This window comes from Hippoglossus stenolepis, chromosome 24 (genome assembly GCF_022539355.2).
Source record: "Hippoglossus stenolepis isolate QCI-W04-F060 chromosome 24, HSTE1.2, whole genome shotgun sequence".
Classification (NCBI taxonomy): Eukaryota; Metazoa; Chordata; class Actinopteri; order Pleuronectiformes; family Pleuronectidae; genus Hippoglossus; species Hippoglossus stenolepis.
This window is the reverse complement of record NC_061506.1, coordinates 9,852,115-9,872,456: the sequence shown is the minus strand read 5'-3', so window position 1 is coordinate 9,872,456 and position 20,342 is coordinate 9,852,115. Positions and strand designations below refer to the sequence as shown.

The 20,342-nt window shown below is 41.5% G+C and overlaps 1 protein-coding gene across 1 annotated transcript in view; it reads left to right on the top strand.

Moving 5' to 3' along the window:
* Positions 1-16,129: 16,129 nt before the first annotated feature.
* The window catches only part of LOC118103598 (interleukin-1 receptor accessory protein-like 1), a 260,882-nt gene continuing 256,669 nt past the window's right edge, over positions 16,130-20,342 (top strand). The window contains exons 1-3 of the mRNA XM_035150687.2: positions 16,130-16,336; positions 17,993-18,078; positions 19,555-19,611. The gene's annotated coding sequence lies outside the window, so the exon portion shown is untranslated. The remainder of the gene's footprint in view (positions 16,337-17,992; positions 18,079-19,554; positions 19,612-20,342) is intronic.

Below are 20,342 nucleotides of genomic sequence, written 5' to 3'. Positions count from 1 at the left end.
GATTGGCCCATTGCAGTCGATAATGGGTCAACACATTGACCATTTGCCCATGTGTGAAGCGCTTGCAGTTATCATTTAATGCCACTAGGTAGAGCCCACGCTGCACCGTCTTGCAGCAGTGTCTGGAGTCTTGCTGGTGGAGTTGCAGCGTTAATCCCCCTGGAGGAGGAAAATAACAGCTGTTGCCATGGTGCTCTGTAGAGTGAATGTGAAATATTTTTTAAATGCCATTTAAGCTTCAAGATGATGGAAAATGGAGATTGATCAGGAGTTTTTGCAATGAAAAAAAAAATGCTTTCATCTCGTGTAATAATTCCTTTAGTGACATGATTTCCTGTAGGTGAATGTAATCTTTTTAATGCGAGGTGATATCCTATATGATTCCTCAGAGATACAGGTTATTGAATGTGATATTAGAACATATGGTGACGTTTTAATGTGGATGTCATTAAAAAAGTATTAAATCTGCAACCAACTGCAAACTGCTTCCTGATCTCTGCACTGTAGTAGAAAAGGTCTGATGCGCAATGAAGTAGTGCACACGTTAAAATGTCTTCATTATGACATGGCTGCATGATTAAAAAAAATAAAAATGGTGCATACAGCTCCCTCGTGCCTTGCATGTGTTTTTGAGGTTGCCTCCACTACAGTGCCAAGATCAGAGAGCCAGCAGTTACAAAGACAACCCCCCGTTTGGCTCTCTGCTGCTCATCCGCCGAGCAATAAATTCACTGTTTTACCTCTACGCTAAACAAAACAGCCCCAAACACTGCTCCTGCGTTCAGCTGGTCTGAAATCAGCAGCAGTACATTCTGTCACTGGAGGTTAGACCTGGAAATAATGTGAGAATATTTCATTTTTCAATTTGCTCTTTATGCCCAAATATCACCAGAGATGAGTGATGCAGTCCTGTGTTGAGTTGCATGTGCCTGCAACTAAAAAAAAAGAATACTGGGGTAGATATCTTTTTACAGAAGCTGGTCTGAGGGCTTATGCATATCTCTTTTGTTAAATGTATTATTTATGTATTCTGTTATGTATTTTATCATCTATATCACACCAGTGATGTGCCCGATCGTTACGTGGAAACAGGTTTTGTCGTTTTTGCGTAATCCTGCTGACAAAAAAAATAAACAAACGGAATGAAAGCATAACCTCCTTGGGGGATCTATAAATAGCATTGTCCCCTGGATTTATGCTCTTGATAGTATAGCCACGAGGTACAGTATATCGTCTTTCAAGATGTGAGAAGCTGATGCTCTGCTGTTGATGTTGTTCTGCCCTCCTGCATATACAACCTACAAGATAAGTAATTTAAATTGAAACCATGATGATTCCCCTCAGTTTCTATTCATCTCAACCAACTCTAGGTCGTTTTTCTGCTTAAACGTCTCCGAATCAAACCTCAGGGGGCGAAATATCTGTGTTGCTCTCATTTGGCTGTATATGAAGATGACAGCTCGCCAATGGACGACATGTCAAAGGTGGTTTCTGTCATTTTAGCGAGTTCTTATCCCCCTGATATATGTCCCAAGTTTGAATTTAGTTATTTGATGCTTTTAAAATGGGTTGAAACATCATGATTGACAGCTGAAACTGACTTGTGATTGGTGGACGACCACCGCCGCGCAGACTCTGGCTCCAAATGACGTCAAAAATGCAAGATGGTGGAATTCGTACACCGTATTTTTGGGCTTTGTTATCATGGAGCAGGAGGAAGTGGAGACACGTTGTCCAACTTTACTTACAGGCATAGTTGTTCTTATGGATAATGACTTAAAACATTACGCTTATCACACGTGCTATGACACTTCGAGCTCCGGAGACCAAACCACATATTGTGTGTTTCCCGAACCGGATCACAAGCGTGTTGATGAAGTAGCAGAACATCAGATGAATCAGGGGGAAGGAACCCGGTTCTGATGCTTCGTCACTAAACAGACAGATTCTATTTTCTGAGGAGAGAATAATTCCCCTCTGGTTGGGATGTGAGGTTTGCATCAGTGGTTTTAATTGTGCTCCTCGAGACGCTGCTTCCCATTCATCTTCAGCCGTCTAATAAGAGGCTGCGTTCCACCTGGGACCGCAGGTAAGCGTAATTAGCGGTAATTAACTAGCTATGAGGATAGAAAGCCAGCGCCGCCGAGTCCCGAAGACTTACAGGAGGGACTCGGAGCGAGGGAACTCGGTGACGGAGTGTTTGTACATGACAAGAATAGACTTACACAGCTAAAATTCCTCTCAGAGGCGTCTGCACTGACATTCAAACATCTGTCGCTGCAGCTCGGGCGAAACAGAGCTGAGAGGGAGCGAGGGAGAGAGAGAGCTTTGATGCCATGTCGGCGGAATCACAATGATAAATCCAGAAGTCCTGACAAGGACACTGATAAGACAAAGGCAGAGAGATCTATGCAATCTTATATTCTTTGAATCAAATGGTGTTGTGTCACAGTTTGCTTTTTCCAGAGAGTCACCAATTCCTTTTATTCCACAAATGATCACTTATCTATTCTCGTTTGTTCTAGTAGTGTTTCCATCAGTGACCCAATAGCTCCCAATACAAAAGGAAAATGTCACAGATGGTCAGAATTACATTGCAGACTAGGATGGCCCCTCCACCGAGGTCCAACTGTCCCCTGAGATTCAGTAAAGCGGCACCAAGTCTCACACACTCATCGATATCAGATATCCCAGAAATATGGCATGATGTCATTCCTGGGAAATTGGTGAAAATGTTGTATTAGTAAAGAAAGGATTCGCTGCTTGGTTTAGATCCACATGGAAATTGAATGGGTAGTACAGGGGTGAAATTATCTGTTGCTGTTTGAGAAGATTTAAAGCAACAAGTTAACAAGAGTTAATGAGGGATGGTTTTTGAAATACAACAAAAATAAATGATTGAAACAAATAGTTTCATAAAACCCTGGACTGTATATAACGATGGACGACATGACAGCTCCTTAAAGGTAGTTTAAGGAAGTATAGGTCATACATCCTGCCTCCTTCATGTTAATTGATGGGACATGGGCCAAACTAAATAGTCAAAGTACAAGACAAATACATTTTTCAGCACTACGAGTAGTTCTTATCACATTGATGTTTGTTCAAGTGTTAATTTTCATTATTAATCATTTTCATTATTATACATATTGAATAACATTAGTCATGGCTGTATTTTGAGGAAGTGTGCAGGTCCTAGGGTCTGGTATGATTCTCCCGGGCTCCCTGACTTTGCTTATGGGCACTGGAACAGAAAAACACTTCTGCTGTGAAAGATCCTGCAGTATGCCACATATGCACTTCACTGTTTGACTAGCAGTTGAGTTGATGAGGAACATGAGATGTGCTTGAATGCTTGAATTGTCATAAAAGATACATTTTTTCTGACATCTTCTGTGAGCCAGTGCCATCCCCAGTTCATTTGAATGCTTTGCAGCAGTTATCAGCTCCTCCATTGCCTCTGTGCATTGCATTGTGGGACAGTACGAGGTGGTGCACTACAAGGTTTTGCTCCACTTCCTGCGAAGACATCGTGCACACTCAAAACCACTTTAGGATTATTACGTGGAATGGAAATTGGACATGGCTGATGTAAACAGGGAGGACTCTGGGTACCTGGGAGTTTGGAGGCTTTAGGAATAGTTCAACATTTTGGGGGAATTCATCGGGGGGTTCGGCAACTGCTTGATTGGGCTTCTTGAAGACGTTTCCCCTCTCATCTGTGGGGTCTCGTTGTTTGTGGCTGAAAGTTTGCACCTCATTCAAACTCCTCTTTCAATCCATCAGTCCTCTCTGGTCAAATAAGTGGACTGCAGAATTTTGGCCCGAGGAACTGATTCTCCTCTGTTGTGCCATCCATTTATGTATTGGTTGTTTTCTTTCCCCTAATGTGTCGGTCTGAGCAATCTTTGTTGCATCGAGCTGCAGAAATCAGATTGCTCTGTTTGTGTCTGGGTGTTTTGTCCTCAGGGTGGACAAGCTCCTGCCTCAGGGTGATGCCGGGCTTGAAATGTGGAGGTGTGCTGTGTTTGAGTTTTTCAGAGAATGAAATGAAATATATCTGAAAATGATGGATGGATTGGATGAATTTACTTTGGCAACATTTGAAGTCGTCCATCTTTATATACAGTCTAAGGTTTACACTCATTTCCTGTCTATATGCTAAATCAGGTTAATTGGCTGCTTGAGTGGTATCGTTCTTCTCATCTAACTCATGGCAACAAAACAAATTCCCCAAAATGTTCTTTTTATCGAGTCACAGTCGTCACAGAATCAACAATATCTTGACTTTATAATTCATTGTCATTGTCGCATATCTTCCTCCGGGATTTCTGCCGTTGGAAATTCACATCTAAATATAAAATCTAAAGAGTCCTCCTCTTCGTCAGCTGCACTTCGTCAGCTGCACAAAGCAACACTTCAGCCAATATGTCAATTTGTATTTCATTGTTGTTTGGAGTCTTTGGAGTCGAGCTGCTTTTAGCATGTATAAAGCATCACATTCATTCTCTTACAGCAGATTTTTCCAGTGAGTGAGTCCAATATTTTTTCTATGAGAGCGGTTGAATTTTTTTTTTTCCCCGGTTACAAAAGCGCGAAGCAATTTGTTCAGTGGCAAAAGGTCAAGAGAAATGAGTGAGCTCTATTAAATCCTGAAAACGGGTGCGTTTGGAATCAAAATACACAGTAATTTCTTTGTATATATGTTTTTTTACAAAGAGATCTACTCCTGTGTTTTAAATTGTTTTTTTTCCTTTTTCTTTCTGGTATTTTGAACGAGCCCCGTGGAGAGAGGCAGGGACGATGGTCGAGAGAGGGATGAGGAATTACACGTAACAAAGGTCACGAGTCTTATTTCAACCCGTTTTCTGAACTTTCGTCCACGGTGCAATCTCCTCCCTCGGAATATAAATTGCGGTGGGATTCAGCCGCCGGGGGTCGTGTTCCGTGAGGGAAATACAGTATGTTGGTGGTTTTAGCTGAAAAACATTCATCGTTTCTGTCTAAATCAACAAAATCCCGTGATGACGCTGTCAAAAACGCATTTACAAGCCGTTTTAGACAAATCTAAGATGCTTGGTTCTTTAATCTAGTCTTCCAAGTGCCAATGTTTAAAATTCAGCATGAATCCCGGTGCCCCCTGAGGTCAATGGAAGCAGGTGCTCATGAATAAAGAAGATGTTATGCGTGAAGTTATTAATTATAAGCCGGATATATTTTTACTTCTGTGTTCTGGCGTTGGCAGACGGACAGGGCTATCTGCATTTCTTCCCTGTTACCTTCTCTCTCCACCTTGGGAGACAAACAACCGTTGTATTCAGTTGTCCATTTTTCTTTGGTGCATACACTTACTGTTATTATATAATAAGTATTTATTTTTTTAATAGCACCACCAAGGAGGTTTTGTCTTTGCCCTTGTCTGATGGTTTGTTTGTTTTTCAGCAGGACTATGCAAAAGCTACAGAACGAATGTCTACGAAACTTGGTGGACGGATGGGACACAAGCCAAGAAACACACAAAACTTTTTTTGGCGTGGATCCACATAAAGGAGCAGATCCAGGAATTTAATTTCCACTACTTTAACATTACAAAACGGGGCATTTTTTGACATTTTCAACAATTTCCTTGGTAAAAATGTATGGAAGTTGATGAAACAAAATCAGGCAAGTTTAGGGAAGCGGTTTCTATGAGTGTGCGTGTTACTTTCTAGTTTATCTACTGTAGTTCTAGTGAGGAGCATTTGCTCAAGAGCCAGAATGACGAGATGAAAATGTAAATTGCACATTTAAAAAAGTCCTAAAGGAATCAAGACATTGTTTCCTTTCTGTTGATCTTTATCTGAGACAGGCGGCAAAGTTCCTGCTCCTTCGTCTGTTACAAACCGCAGATGGGTGATGAATTACAGGAAAACGCTCAGTAAATGAGTGCAGGAATATGAATATGAATGCAGGTGTTTCCACACAGGTGCACTGCATGGTACAATTTAGCAATTAACATCCAATCGTGCTCTGTGGTTTAAATGCTGAGCTGATTCAGATTTTCCGTCAAGATGGCAGGAGGAAAAGATCCAAGAGGTTTCTTTGGGGGGGGAGTGGATGTAGGAGACTTTGACTCGTGCATGTGCAGGTTTGTGCAAGTGAACTACATTTACCTGCGTTGCCTTATTGAAAATAGTCACATTTTAGGTTATAAGTCAAAAGAACAAGATACGCAGAAATTCCGACTGCAGTATATTACCCCGAACATTGCTGTAGTGGCAACAGCCAGACAGTTTAGCCCGGTGGGTTCACTGTGCTCTGAGGGAGTGTTTTCTCTTTGTGTGTGTTTTTGTGAGTGAAAGGGAAGAGAGATGGACAGTGTCGTGGTGGGCGTTGGGGTCTAGAAATGGCCGCGAGGGCCACTGTTCCAGGGTCATTTGTCATTAGCACAGCCAGACTTTGTGGCAGACTCCGGCGCGGCCGAGCAGCGGGGCCAGCGATGCTGTTTTCATGGCTGAGCGGACCAAACGCCTGTCCTCACTTTGCCTCTTTTCAGGAGAATAACCTCGGCCCAGGCTGCAGATTCCTCCCTCTCACTCAAAGATGCATGTAGGGAATACAGTCAGCTCACTTTCACAAAGTCGGTTTATGAAAGATCAGCGTTGATGTAATTCCGAGGGTAACAATCATCATTGTTTACATTAGCCTGCTTCCGTTCAAGTACATTTAACACATTTAAAGCAGTTTTGCAGACCCAGCCTGAAGCTAAGTCAGCTGCACCAAAGGACCAGTCAGTTCTGGTCCAGCTCAAATTGATGCGACGACAATTAAACAGGCCTGCAACTAACTCCCACTCTGGAAACAACACAGCCGGAGGTGGGGGGGTCTCCTGCTTGCGTGACCGTCTCTCTCAGTCATCGTGACGATCCCATTTAAATTTAGATCATGAGTCACGCTGATGGGCGTGAACGATCTGGAGAGGAAGCGGAAATTACTGCCACAGAACCTGAACACAGAAGTGCTGATGGTGCTGAAAGTAGAACCGAAGAGTAGAGAGCTGTCAAGCTGTAAAATTACACGGCGAGCCGGGTGAAAAGATGATTATGGGCAATTATGCAGCAGCAAGTGCAACTGAGGGGAGACCTGCATTTCAGGGGCTTGCTGGAACGGACACGAATACAGTGGAGCATCTGCTGCGTTTGTACACGGCAACTGTAATATCTCACATATGACAAATGTATGTTCCAATAGCATCAAGAACAAATTTCTGTCGGGTTTCAAAAACACAGTAGCCTGAGTTTAATGCTGCTTTGCTCAACTACATTTCAGAGGGAATTGTACTTTTTACCTCACGACGTCACACAACTAAACCTGTATGACCTGTATTCCCTGGATTCGCTGCTTTGTTCGAATCCACACGAGTCTTTTTCTTTTCCCATGTTCCATCCATGTACCAAATTTCGTGGAAATCCCTTCTGTAGTTTTTGCGTCATCCTGCTGACAAACAAACAAACGCCTCCTTGGCAGAGGTATTAAAAATGAATACAAAATAAGATTAGGTCAATGAAATGACAAATAACACGTAAACAAAACAAATACATACAATAATTGCGGTGTTGTTTACTTCAGTCTAAAATCGGAACACTTCCTCCACGACTGCTGAAACCCTCTATAGATTCCCATTCAGACCATATGTTAGATTCATCCTGCGTCTTTAGAATATGATATGCATCAACTCAGCAGAACTTTTTTTTTCTTGGATGCTCGGCCAGAAATCATCAAACAAACCCGTCCGTGGCCCGACTCTAAAGTAAAACAACTTCACTTTAATCATATCCTATTTGTCCCGAAGGACCGCTGCGTGATGCTGGCTGTTGCTTGTGTTTAATTTGTATATGCAGCGTTGCTTTCAAGTGCACGGTATCTCCTGTGTAGACGTTGTATAATAGTTCACAAGAATTATAGACTCGAGAGGCATGTGTGTGATATTCAGATGAAGGAGTGATGGGAAAAAAACATCTTATTGAGGTTAAGTGTTTCTTTTCATATGTTTTTTGCAGAATACATTATATCTTGCTGTTTTATTTTTTAAACGTCATGGAGATGATTGATTTATCTTATCATCATCCCAGCATTTAAACTCAATTCACTCTGCAAAAACGCGACATTTATCATATTGAAAAAAACCACGAGCAGCGCACCTCCGGCTTTCAAAGTGTGTTTCAGCTCCCCCCTCCACACTTCACTCTTCCTTCCCAGACAGGAAGTCATTACAGGGGCTCTCACCCCGTCACAGATGGCCATTTAACACATCGCTGGCAACTGCAAATGAAGCAGGAGAAGCAGCCGCTTGACTAGACCTGGCCGACTTTGCACAAATGTTTATCTCTCGCTCACCTGCTGTGCCTGGGGACGAGAGGCGCACTTCACCCTTGGATCAATTTTTAGTTTGTTTATTTCAATTTGTTTGTCGCAGGCACTTTGAAACTCAGTTTGGAGGATGTGTGCAGTCAGAACAGGGGGTTGCTCACTCTGCGTCTTGCTGAGCAAACACCATCTCGCACGGTTTCAAGGAAATCACTGTAACCGGGATGAGAACTTCCCCAATTGTTTATGTCCCCCTTTGTATTTTCTTCGGAGGAGGAGACGTTGGAAAGAGCTGATGCACGGCAGGCAGTTTTTTTTCCTTCTTTTTCTTAAATCTCCTTTTGCTGCCCCATCGAAAATTTGTAATAGCCGCATTTGCTCTGTCAAGCTGCCTTAGCTTTCCGGCGCGTTTGGAGTTCCACTGGTGATAAAACAGATAAAGCCGACTTGACAAGTTAAAAATGAGAAAGCAATTGTGGCTGACACCCTGGAGACAGCCTCCCTCTTCCTCCCTCCTCTCCCTCTCTCACAATCTCCTGTTTGCTCTTGTTCTCTGGAAATGCCGTGCTGGTAATTTGCTATCTCTGCTGAGTCAAATATTAACGAAGATACCTCTTGAGGATGTTTGCAAGTGCTGAGTGATATGACTGTAGCCGGGGCTATTAAGGGAGAGAGGCACTGAGAGATGTAAACACAGGGCCTATTAGTCCCTTTCTGTCATTCTAACACTTTACTTCGGCTCTAATACACTTCTCCTGTCAGGTGGAGGATCTCGCTGTACACACATGGGGTTGTGTGTCATGTGTGTGTGAGTGGGAATGGCAGCAAATAAGGACTGAGTGCCTTTTGTGTTTAAAAATTCACATGAGAGGGGAAAGAGGGGGTTGATAGAGCAGCGCTGGCAGGGCCGGGCGTCTAAATCACGGCTTGGAATGGACCCTTAGTGTGGCGATTGGCTGTCACAGTCACAGATGGAGGACGGCGCCCACAGGAAAAGGATAAACTGTCTGATAAGCGCACAGTGAGGTACGGGGCTTCTGCTGGCAGACGGGCTCCTGGGATGGGGCGGGGGGTGGGGTTGAGGAATGGAGGAAGAAAAGGAGTCAAGAGGGAGCAGGCAACAGATGAATCTCCATCTGTGTTCAGAGGCAAGCAGGGACGGCGGCGAGAAAACAAGCCAAACGACCACTGAGGTGCGGCTTTGTACTCTTACCTCTTGTGGGTTCACCTCTTACACTTAAGTGCCCCCTTTTATTTTATTTTTTTTCTCAGAGGAAGGGTCAACGCACACTCGTGTAATAATGAGCTGGGATGAGCATCAATCAGGGGAAGAAGACCGATACAGCAGCTGCGGAAGTGGCAGCAGAAGAGTCTCTCGTCCATTAATAGAAAATGAAAAGCAGCAAATGATAATTGTTCTAAACGACTGAAGAGAGACGATCTGAGAGACGTCTGATTGATAATCTGCCGTCACGGCCTGACACGTGAGGGTATATAAAGATGGACTCTCCACTTCCTTCCACTTGACCAATCGTGATACACGGATGCACTGTATGAATGTGTGTGTGAATGGGTGAATAGAAAACAATCCATTTATTCCAGAGGAGGTCGGGTTTTTAACCTATACTGCAGCAAGTCACTTTTTCACAACCTTGCACAGACCTTTAGCCAAGTTGCTGCAAGAAACATGTCAATAACATGTTTTATTAATCTTTTAGTGGATACCTGAGAGAATACATGATAGCTGGATATAGTTTTTAGATTCCTGTGACACAATCTACATAAGCTGCAACCTCAGTATTCCTCATAATTCAGTTCAGAGCTTATAGCATCAGGGGTTTTCATCACGGCAGATCAGTCTGTACAGTGTGTGATGTGCACTCTCTGTTTGTGTGGGTGAGCATCTGTGCAGCCGAGATTCACAGTTATCAGTGTCATCTAATCCACAGATAGAGGAGACTACATCTGTGGTCCCGTCAGCTCTCTGCTCTACTGTAGCGTACGCGCCCGCTACATCAGGGGAATGTGCTAGTTGTGTAAGGAGAAGTCTGACACACTTGATCTTATGAAACGCTGCTGTCCCTCACGCTATACGCAGGGTATACGTGACACTTAGAGTTCATGTGCAGGGTGGTAAAATGTGTGGAGAGTAGTGACATCCTGACAGCGATACCACGAGATCGATGAATACGTCCAAATACAAATACCTCCCAGACTGACAGAGCCTTATCTGTTGTTCCCTCAGCCTGTTTTGGGGTTTAGTGGCTTTTCCTCCTAAGACCAAGCTGTGTGGAGTTGGCTCTTGGAAAAAAAAAAGCTTTTGTAGTCATGTGGGGATCTGTTTGTATATGGGAATTAAAGAGTCACTTTTCATCGCTTAAAGAGAAGAATGAATAAAACAAATGGCCAAAGGTTATTGTTTCATTGCTGTAAGTTCATAAAACTGCTCAACTGTTTTGTTTGAAACTTGGTGGAGTTTGTTAATCAAAATATAAATTCTTATGTGGGGGATATTCTTTATTCAGTTACTGTACAGCAACAGATATTTTTTCAACTTTATAATAGAACAGGTTCTTTGTCTGTTTAATGTAAGCAGTTTTCAGAAAATCAATAGGCTACATGTATATGCAGTATGGTTATAATGTGGCCTCGGTGTAGGTTTGCACTCTCCTCTCTTGAGTGTCCTAGTGTTTTTTATATGTGCAGTACTTGGAAATTATTCTTATTGTGTGTAAAACACAGTTAAATTGAGAAAGGGAAACCATAATCCGTTTTATTTTCCATCGTCCGTCAGTCCGTCCAAAGACATACGAACATAACGTGTGACTTGCAAGACAAAATAGAGACAGAGATGTACAGATAAATAACAGTGGGACAGAGTAACAGAGTAGCTTTTTTGGTTTGGTATAGATTATAGATTTTCAAGAAGAGGAGAGAGAGAGAGAAGGAAGATGAAGAAATTAACTCTCAGCAACTAACCGATTCTAAGATCCGTCTAGCTGAACATAAAAGGCCGATGTGTTTGTGTTGCCATTCAAATTTGATCAAATGTTAAATGAATCAGCAGTTCATCCTGACATTGACGGCTTCCTATCAGATGTGAACCACCTCTGGTTGTGGACATTTCCTGCGAGCAACTGAATTACTTACGAATCTGAAAAAGTGACTCTCTCCACAGCGGTGACCTTGGAGTTCTGCAAATATAGACGTTTCAATATGGGGGGGAAAAGTGAAATCAAACAGAGGCAGGAGACCGCGCAACAGTTCCTACAAGACCGGAGCCATCGCAGGCGAGAGCTAATATTCTCAGCCAACATCTGAGACCTTATTCTATTATCAAGATGAAGGACAGCCTATTTTAGGCAGGATGGCCTAGCCCAGAAAAATCCTCCCAAGTCATTAAAAAAAAAAAGGATCCCAAGATAAACACAGCAGCGAGGCAGAGTCGGAGTTGTGAAGTTAAGACTGTCTTCAACTCCGGAGTTTTCTGAAGATCAGCACAAGCAGGGTGTCCACAAGGTGATGAAATTCACTTATAATCTGATTTAACAAAGTCAAAAAGTCTTGCATGAATTAAAACAGTAAGCTTTAATATCTTAAAGACGTTTAAAGCTCATTTAGCCTGACTCCTGCTGTGTTGTAAAAGTTTAAAAAATTTGGGAGATCACTTTTACTTTTGAGGGTTATTCTCAACTCAAGCTGAGCAATTCTGGGCCTCTGATATCCTTTCATATCTGTTATACTTGACATCGATCTTAAAGTGTCTTAAATTGAACTTGTTGAAACTTGCAGGAACCCTGACGAATGCCCCAAGTCATTTATATTGATCTGAAAAATGTAGATGTGTAAAGTTACATTGCAAATATTTCAACCATAAGAAAATGCTTCTAATTGCTTCTAAGTGTTTTGCGAACCGCTGCAGCTCTTAAACTGTTTATCTTAAATCAAGTCCAAAGTGTGTGTCACTGGAGCGGAATTAGCCCTCAACACCCATGTGCTCAAACGGCGTGTTTAAGCATGACTAGTCTCTATTATTCGGTCTCAATAGCAGCTAAATGAACCTTTAGTGCAAGTCTAATCAGGGAGATTGGTTCATTCACAAACCGCTGCCCCCTCCGCAATTGCTGTTCCCTCCTAATCAGCTCGAGATACTTTATGCTGAATGTTTGCCTTGTGGGGTCACGAATGAGTCACGGTGATGATGCTGTATGTTTGAAGTTTAATGTTGTATCAGTGGGGAGTACCAACAAGGACTGAGTCTCTTTTTTATGGATTACTTTACTGTCACCAGAACAAGAGAAGAGCATCTGCATTTTGTTGGTTTTAAAACTCAACTTTGCCCTTTTTCAATGATTTAAATCATCGACTGTATATAAAGATTCTGCGCAGTAATGACTCGACCAATCAGGGGTCACTCTCTCCTGTCAATAATGAGGTTTCACCCTGTTTTCATAGCATCAAATAACTAATCTGAACAGAACTTACTGGAAAATAGAATTTGAACATACATTAGTGCAGTAAAAATTACCTCAAATGACATTAAACATCCTTTTTTTTTTTGGTCCGTGTCCCATCCATGAACATAGAGGATTTATGGCCTTTACTGCAGCCAGCTGCTAGGTGTTGATCGAGACACTTTGGCTTCACTTTTAGGTAGCTGTCACCATTATGTACAGTCTATAGGAACAAGTTGAAAACAAAAGAGATTAAAAAAAATAGCCAGTGGTCATTCCCAAATCCTAATCCATAACTGTTTTTAATATTTTCTAAACCTCACTTGCATTTTTTCAGGGGTTGCAAACTTACATTTTCACAAAATACCAGCGAGGCATCTGTCCCCAGCTTCCCTGTCGGGGGGATAAAAGTTTCTTTGCTCCTTTCTAAAGCCGGCTGTACATATTGATAGCAGGCAGTTACAGACGCCGCTCACATTGCCACAGTCTGGACACTTATTCCAGCAACCCTTGGCTATGTTGTATGTCAGAAGATAGGACGGCGCAAAATCCTCAGAGCCAAGAAATGAATCCGCGGAGATTTTGCTGTGGCTTGTCCAGATAATCCTTTTGGTCAAAGGAAAATAAGAGGCCCCCCACTCCAGGGATTCCCAAGGAAGCTGGTTTTCATTTCAGCTGCAGTGGCGTCCGTTTGCCACGCTGCGATCCAATTCTAGAGATATGGAGTGAATGGCTGAGTAGCCCAAGCACTTCAGGTAAATCGGCAAAAATCGATTTGAGGATAAACTATTATTTTTTTTTCCCGATTAATTGAATTGATATGTTTAGCAACGTCGAGACAAAAGCAGGAGAGCAAATAAGGACTGGATCTTATTTCAAGCAATCCCTCTGCAATTTACCGTCCGGAAAATATCCCTCTTTCATTATTCCAGTTCCCTCAGGCTTTCAACATCCTAACTACTAATATTTAAACTGATGTGATCTGAATGCTTAATAAAAACTGAAACCATTTCCTTATCAGAGATGATTTGGGATAGTGTGTGTGTGTGTGTGTGTGTGTGTGTGTGTGTGTGTGTGTGTGTGTGTGTGTGTGTGTGTGTGTGTGTGTGTGTGTGTGTGTGTGTGTGTGTGTATATGTGTGTGTGTGTGTGTGTTGATGCTCATGGGCATGCATACAGGCGTGTTTGTGTGTGACGAGGCACCGAGTTGCTCCCATTCCTCGAAGCCCCCCAGGCGCTGGGGAGCATCTGCAGCCCTCTCTTTTCCATATGCCCCTGTGCCTTTCAGTCTCACTCAATCATTAATTCAGGGTGATTATGAATTAACAAGCCCCCATCACTCTTCCCCCCGTCAGATCAGCCTGATTTTTTATCTCTTTTTAGGATTTTGTCATTCGGAGCTTTTAATTATTGAGGCAAAGCTGTGAACTCAGGTGGCATGATGATGATGATGATGATGATGATGATGATGATGATGATGATGATGATGATGCAGATACAGTTGCTATAGAGATTCAGGTCCATTCAGTTTGATGTGTTATTAGGGTTAGGGTTAGTGTTATTTACATATATATTAAGAATATATATTAATGAGATTTTGGTTGGATATATGTACATAACATACATATCTGCAATATATGTATATAACCAATAAAACATACACTGGCGTTTATGTTACTGTTTCTTATACGAGTACATTTCAAAGGAAAATGTACATTAAGCAAAAAATGATGTATATAATATTTATACATGTACTTCTTATATGTGCACTATATATGTAATACTTACAAATTATGTACATGTAGCATCAATTTCAAGACCTTATAGCACACATATATCAGCGACATACATGTACATGCATGTAAGAGTAAATTGTATATTGCACTTTTATTCAAATATGTTATATATATAAATTATTATATACAGGACATATGTTTAAGTATTATACATACAGAGACATGCATATACATCAATATATGCAAAATTTCCAATTATAATAGGTTTTACATATAATTATTATATATATGTTTTACTCCATATATATTTGATTTGTGGAAGTTCAGTGTATGTGCAGGTACACATTCAACAACTACTACTACAGCTACTATTACTACATATTCAGGCATCCGGAAAAACTCAAAGTTAAAAAAAAGTATATCCTCATTTCTCCAGTGTGTCTGAGACCCTGATGGAAATTCTCCCCAGGGGGGCCAAGAGAACAGACCCTCCCTCCCCTTCAGCTGGTGGGTGTTCACTGTGCTGCTCGGAGACACACAACAATGGGACAGATGCCGTCCAACACGGGGGCCCGAGCACGGCATCCTGCAGCTGAAGGGTGGTCTCCGTAATCAAAATGACACCCCGCTGCTCTGTTGTTTTGTCAGAACGACACAGAAACAAACACAGCGAGCAAACTTGATTAGATATGTTCTGCTGGGAAGAAGATTTACAAGCTTCGAGCTGCCTTTTTTTTTAGGGAGTCTGACTCTGAAGCTCAGTCACAGCACCCAGGGGTATAGACTTTTCCTTTTTTTTATCTAAAGCAGCTGAAAAACGTGTTTATTTCTAATGACATATAAGGGCGATTTCATAAAATATTAAATTCACATTTCGGAGGAACTAAAAAGGGAAACATAAATCCCAGTGGTGGGTCTGAACATTAATTTGTTGTTTAACCCTTAGTGTTATAAATATGAAGTGAAATATGTTTTTTTCATGAATATCAAGTAAGCATGGCCCTCCCTTTGGATCCAGTGATTTATTATTGCACAGGGAAATAAATTATTAAAAGCCTTAAACTTAAATGTTATCATCTTTATTTCCTGATTTATTTATTTATACATATATACACTTTATATACATGTATTTACATTTCATATATTAACATGAGATATGTGTACTGGTTACTTCTGCTTAGACACACACAGAAAATATTTTTTTCTTTTCCGGTTCACGATAATTTGTATTTTTAACTCAAAATTGTATATTTTAAATTAAAGAAAAATATTCAAACCGAAAGGAAATGTGTTTATATGGAGGCAAGTAGTCAGTTATTATGATGATTTTTTATTTTTTTTAAACTTACGTGAATAAAAACACATTTCAGACCAAAACTAAACACATCATGCTGGCAAATACTGTTAGTATTTATAACAAACATTAAATCAAATGTAAGGTTTTATTTTGAAAGTATACGTTTACTGTGTTGACAGCTCCGCAGGTAGAAACAGAAACAGAGCTCCCGATTGGCTCATCCATCAGGCCACGTGCCTGGTGTGCCAGCTGCGCATGCTCACACACCTAATTGACGTGACTTAGTTAGTGCTGACGTGAGGAGGAAGCTGCTGCGACGCCTTGAGCAAAGTTTAGGACGATTTAAAAAGAGAAATAAACATTTTTTTTTAAATAACTGAACTTCACACGGACTTATTCCAAAACAGTAAGAGAGAGGATGTTTGAGTTGCAGCGGGAATTTCGTAAAAATGGAGGAGGGAGAAGACGGTGCAGCAGCTGGAGTTTCATCCACCTCCGCAACAGGTGAGTGTATTATTTCATAATTAATATGTCCAGAATCAACATATAACTTACATACATGTAGTTTTACTGCTTCAGGTGCTGCAGGGGCAACGTTTTTTAATGTCTATTTATATTTTATTAAGTAAATATGTTCTGTGAGATTCCGGTTACCTGTGACGTGTTAGCATAACAACCTCACTGCGCATGTCTAATTGGTCCAGTGGTTAAATAGGTAAGGGACCCATAGAGGTTGATGCCTGGGACCCCCAGCTGGTTGGTAGGAGCTGGAGGGGCCTCTTATTGGGGGGGGTTGGACATCTTGGGGCCACAGGAGGGTCCAGTTGTCTGTTTGTACTTGAACAAGTTATGAATATTGGTTTATTATGTCTTAGTGCTCTGTTCGGCCCTTGCTTTGTGTATGTGTTAATTTGGGGGTGGGGGAGTTGTTTTTACGTGAAGCCACTTGTGTTACATTTAGATTTTTATAAAAAAGTGCTTTACAAATTAAGTGAGAAGAGGCTTAATCAACAAATTAAGTATAAAAAGCTGTGCAGGTTTATAATGGGTGTGTAAGTTTCATTTTTGGGGTGTCAGTATTGTGTATATATACCTATAGTTATACTTCACCTGTCCACCGTGTGTCCTCGGTGAGTATCTACCCCTCACATGACTGCTTGTCTTATCTCTGTTAGCATCTCTAGTAGATATTCAGAATTTCCATGTTGCAGATGAATCGTGTTATTGACCTTGAAGACCTGTCTATGTACTTACTGCTGATGAGGCGCCCGCCCCTTTTTGCCTGATCCTGCCGCCATGTTGCCAACGGTGACCTTGTCTAATCACAGAGTTAACCGTCCTCTAATGTTTTATCCTCTGTCTCTCCAGCTGCGTAATTTTGAATATCGCTGTGTGCTGGATTTTCATCATCCATTATTAGTTGTTTTAGCATTAAATCACTATATGTAAGAAGAGAATAAATGTTAAATGTAAACCTCAGGTTGGAATCATGATCTCAACAGGATATTCTCTAGTGTTTTAGTAGTTTGTGTCACGTCTAAGGCGCCTTGCTTGTACAGTTTATCTTACAGATGGAAGTTTTGTGGTTGGATATTATATTAACTTGTTAAATGCAATAATGTGTGTTAACGAACTCAAGCAATTTACAATTTGAGGAACTGTAGCAGTTGGTAGTGAGATTTATTTTTGAAGGGAAAGTCTTTAAATGCATGTTATATGTGGATTTATTGGAGGTGGGGATTATGTGAGGAATATATTCTGTTTCGTAAAGTTTGTAAAAAATAAACCCACACCACCATGTTTTAAGCCGACACCTCCTGCGTCTGCTGCTTTTTCCATCTGTAATTCACTGTCCTTGATCCAGCTTATCAGTCTGTGTTGTCAGGCATCCGTCATATTTCACAAACTGTAAATAACTACTGTAAACGCCATTTATTAGTAGACTGTCCAGCACACAGCCTTTGTAGATAGGAAGAAAAATCACAAGGAAATCTGTGCCAGCAACATCTCCTGCCTGTATGTCGGGACAGAGACAGTCTGATATGTACAGACCTCTACTGCCAGGAAGGAAAGAAAAATTGTGGAATTATAAATGTATCTGTTCAAAGAGGAGGGGAAGCACTTTTATAATAATTATTATATTGTTCTTATCCATCACAGGAAGTGGAAACGTTGCTGGTGCAAGCGAAGAAGCGGAACACTCTTGCTCTGCCGATTCAGCACTTGACCGGAGGAAGCTGTATTTGGTGAGTCCCACACTTACTCTAATCTCCCATGGGCATATTTCAGAGTTTCACTGGGTGTGCGGAGGAAACAAATAATTAAATAGATGCATTATGTGATGGAGCAGGAGTGATGCAACTCCCACAGGACTCTGGACCCAACAGAACAGGCTCATTCAATCCTGTGGCTCGCTGTGACGGCCCGAGTGTATTTTTAGGTGACGTCTAAAAACAATGTGCCAACCTTAAAGGATGAGCTACTGGAGTCTGACTCACCGGACAAACTACAGCAGGCCAGTGTGCTGTAATGATCTGCAGGGGCTTGATTTGCTGAGCTAGCAGTAGTTGTCTGACTCAAGTGACAAAATACAGGGTTCTGGCAGAGATGGTCTCGGAATACATTGTCCATGTCCACGCATCCGTCTACTCACCAGGTTCAAAATCTCCCTTTACGCTGTCAGCCTCATCCCTGAGCCACGTTCTCCATCTTCTGTGCAGTGTGCTTCCCCAGTCGTGTGTGATATTGAAAACAATAAGTCTCATTAATCGCTTTCCTGCGAAGATCCCATCAAGGGTTACGTTTGAAAATAGTTTCTCAGTGCGATCCTTCTTCCGACAAGATTTTAGAATCCTCCAAAAAAAAAAGATATCAAAGTTTAACTCCAAAAAGCCACTGCCACTGCGGCCCACAAGTCCAGTCTCCATCAGCGGGGAAATAAATGTAAAATAAGGCACACATTAGAAAAATACTGATCAGAGCCAGGGGGAGAGAAGACAACACCAAGTCCACAAGGTCACTTCAAATCTTCCACATCCATTTAAATGTGCTCGTATATATATAAACTTTTGTGACCTTTGAACAACTTAACTTGTGCTTTTAAGAAAGTCTGCAACCTGGCCTCAGGTCTTCGTGTCCAAAACTAACTAAGTTCAACTCAACTCAATTTTGCAACAGGTCTTATTGGCAGCCACTGAATTAGTGAGCAATAAATACAAATACAAAACGTGTTGTTTTCCTTCTAGTAATTTACTGAAATACTAATTATCTCTGAATGTTTATCAGTAAACTCCTAGAGGTTAATCAGTTGTTAAAAAGGTTGGGAAGCTGCGGCATCAGGGCTCACATGAGTTTTCAACAAGTCTGAATCCGATTTGGTTTTAATCTTCCCACTATAACTGCTTTACAGTCCAATATTCCAATGTTTTTGTACAAAAGCTGTACGTAGATTTATGTGGTGCTGGTGTGATATGTCGTGCTAAATTCAACTTTTTAACATTACACCCTACCATATTTGCTAATTGTCAAAAGTGTAGAACATGTCTGGAAAAAATTGGGTTTCAACATTTTGCGGACTTTGCCTCTCACATATGAGAAACAACACAAAGATTTTCCATGTGTATTCTCACATGGGCTCACTTGGACATTTAACCAAGGAGGCTAGCATGTTTTGGAAAACATGCAGAGCAAAATAACCTGTACATTTGCCTTCTCACACACAGCCCCTGTGGAAGATTTCAGGAAAATATCCGGACTTCCAAAATTACCAACACAATGAGGTGAGTGATGACATTTTTCTATCTATTGAGATAAAGTTTCTGGCTCAGAAAGTCAAAATTTGACTTCAGCTTTTTCAGTTACCTTTGGTTTATAGTTTCATCCATAAAAAGCCCTGTATTTCAATGGGTGCACTCTTTTAATATGAGGAAATCTGATTATTCATGTGCACAACATGAAATCTCCTCATTTTTAGGAAACGTTCATGTCCACTACCGTACATATGCATACAATTGATACTTTGCTTTCCTGCATTCATTCATTCATCTCTCGTATCTGCAGTTTTTAATGGACGTAAATTAGCGGTGCCAGTTGTTGGTCAAACTATGAAGTCGTGTAATCACACTGCTATTACAGCCATCTTTGCACATTCCCCCACATGCTGTCCTTGAGATGGAAAAGCACCTCTGAGCGAGAGCCGCTAACCTTGGACGTCATGGATTGTTGTTCATTTCTGAGAGCTTATGATAATGGCCACCCCTGCCCCAGGTTTTGTGAATGGGGTCATGTATCTGCTGAGCCCTTCCCCCCCCCCACAATTGGACTCCCTAGTTTCCACCCACAGTTCCTCTCGGGGGGTTTAATTCAGTTTTGCTGGGAGCACGCCCGCAGATAGGTTTTTTATTTTCCAGGCGAGGGAAACCATTAGGAGCTCAGTAATGCAGTTTTTGGCAAGAGAACGAGGCAGTCATTACGCTGGTCCTTCTTTATTTAGGAGCAACTTCATTAGCAA